Raw genomic sequence first — 2,775 nt, forward strand, 5'->3', positions numbered from 1 at the left:
CTCCTCCAAAGGGCCAGCAAACTCACAGGGGTACATAAGGGTGCTGGTCCCCCCAGTGGTAAGCCGCAACTGATGCTCATATTGCAGGGGATCTGCCTCCCCCTCATTGTCTTTCGGCTGGCAATTTCCACGCTGTGGCTGTGTTCAATATTGCTGATTAATAGGCAACTGCTGCCACCACTTAAGTCAAGAGTAGAAAGACCATTTAGCACATCATGCACATCCTGCCTGCAGCAAATCAGCCCACATCTGTCACTTCATTACCTTTCCACTCAATTTAGTAGTCCTTGCCAATGTTCCTTCCTTGAAATTCTGAACTGCTCTCACTTGCTTAGTACGTGGTTCACCAAGAAGTGTCAAATTGCTTGTACTGTTTACCAAAGCCCCTCCTGTACCAGTTGCAGGCATTACTGTGCTGAATAATGGCTTTAAGGCATTTGAAGCCCCCTTTAATAATTGGACTTTCATCTGCTGCGTTATTTCCACACCATCCAGTCCATCTCCATATGTTAACCCAATTGCTACCTCTAGCTGCTGCAACGTGTTGATCCCTTACACAAGAGTACACCACACTGCCACTGTATCAGCTAATTCACCTGTGGTTGGTTAAGTACTTACAACAGTGGCATACAACCATTGGTACAAGGTTGGAGCTGCAACATTTCCTACTTCATCCTAGGAGAAATTAATTAGGTAAAATAATACTGTACTTGAGCATCGATTGATAAAGGGCTCATTACATTCAGCTCCTCTCGTTAGATAGTAAGCGATCTGGCACCTGCATCCCATGCTCTCACTAATCAGGCTAGTAAGACTCCCAGGCTGCTGCTGGAAAGTAGTTAGGAATTCACACAATTCCTTTGGGCTGTACATCCAATACTGCACCACTGTATTCCCATCTACATGCCTCTCCCCCTTCAATTGTACAAGAGGTTGGACCTGGGAAGTAGCTGGTTCTCCTTCTAATCTACATTGAAACTCTGAGTCAGATAAGCACTCCAGATATTACCATCCCACTCTTCTGGGTCCCAGGAGGGTCTAGTTATTATCACTCTCACCTGGGCAACTGTAGCTGGGGCTTTTCCATAGCACGCACAGCATTTCTTAAAACACTTGTAAAGCTAATCACTCTATCCTATGGGTTAATTCCAGACTGTTTTCAATTTTGGTCAAAATCAACTGCTGTGCCTTTGCGTCATGCAAATCTCCAGTCTTCTCCAGACTTTTTAGTCATTGCTGTAAAGATGATACCTCATTATCTAAGGCTTGAAACCCCATCAACAGTGCCCACCCTAATTATGCAGCCAGCTTCCAAGTTGCTTCCAAAGCAACATGGAAGGCCAAAACCCTTAATGTGGATTCAGCCACCTTCAGGGTAATGTTTCCCCCCCCCCGTGCCAACTCTGTCAAGTCCTCAGGAACTGCCAGAGTAGCAAGCAATGCAGCTACTGGCCCCTACCGCTCAGTCTGGGGCCATCCTGGCAGCCACAGGTGAGCAGCTGCTCTTTTGCTCTCATCCTCCCCCTTCACTCTCCTTGACTACAGCATTGTTGTTTGTGTATCCTGCTGACTACACTAATTGTAAGGGTGAGGCAGGAGCAATGCCTGGACCTCTGCAGGGACAGATACACAAACACAAGGCACACAGTGGWTGATATTATCTCCGCATTTATTACCTCTGCATCTAAGTGGGAATTCAGCAGCAATTTCCTGATAGAGGCAATGTGTGAGAACCCCTGGCACCTCTGAGTGTCAGTCCATGGCAAGGAACACTGTGGGGAACACTATAGGAGGATTTTATGTACTAAACACATGTGCAGCATGTGTATTGAGCTCATTGCTTATTTTGACTCAAAGCCGAGGTGTAGTGCCACACTGGCACAGGTCCAGCCACATGACTATGACTATGGGTCACCATGCCTTGTTGATGCTCCTCATCCCACAGAATGGTCTGGCTAGCTTCCACTGGCTATCTTCTCGACATTCTTCTCCATTTTCCCATACACATTTCCTCACATATAGGGAAGGTATTGTTTCCCTTGTGCCGTACTTGTGCTGAAACCTGCTAAGCCATCTGCATCTATACTGGGGAAGAAAGAGCCCTTGTGGGCACCTAGTGTGCCCTGAAACTGAACAAGGCTCTGGAGGAGAGATCTGGGAAATCTATAAAGTTTGGTCCTTTGAACAGAAGGGTAATGGTCTTTTCTCAGATTATATAAAACTATATCTCTATTAGAAGCAGGAAGCTCTAGACTATCCAGGCTAGTGCATGGATGATGACAAGCAAAATGTATTGAAGATTACAGGTGGAAATAAGATGTTGTTTTGCAATTTAAATATTTTAAGAAAAACTCTGCTGTTAGAGAAATACTGTGAGAAAAACCTTGCAAATAGTTAACAAGACTCAAGGACAAGGGGGAGAGAAAAACAGTACTGCAATGGATAACCAGCTCCGGCTAAAGAACCTTGATGAAACCACAGTGCTTTGAAGAATGCGAGGAGTAGGTAAGACAAAAACAGCAGAATAACCCAGAAGTGACCTTAGGTTCATTAAGGCTTATTAACATGTTAAACTTCACACCCCTAAATGAATAATGAGATGGAAATGACATGATAATGATGTTACCACCTCTTCTTCGCTTCCTATGCTAATTAACAGGAATGTGAAAGCGCAAGCACAGAGCGATTACCTGAGGTAATGAAATTGTAACCAATAGAAAGATTTGTATAAAATACTCCCTGAAAAGTGTGTATAAATTAAGAATGAGAGGGGGA

At 44.6% G+C, this 2,775-nt stretch overlaps 1 pseudogene; it reads right to left on the reverse strand.

Annotated features, from left to right (window-relative positions):
- Positions 1-213: 213 nt before the first annotated feature.
- Positions 214-1,517, reverse strand: LOC146585307 (uncharacterized; annotated as a pseudogene).
- Between the last annotated feature and the right edge of the window lie 1,258 nt (positions 1,518-2,775).

Source organism: Rhea americana, unplaced genomic scaffold (genome assembly GCF_003343005.1).
Source record: "Rhea americana isolate MKP2758 unplaced genomic scaffold, rheAme1 scaffold_823, whole genome shotgun sequence".
Lineage (NCBI taxonomy): Eukaryota > Metazoa > Chordata > Aves > Rheiformes > Rheidae > Rhea > Rhea americana.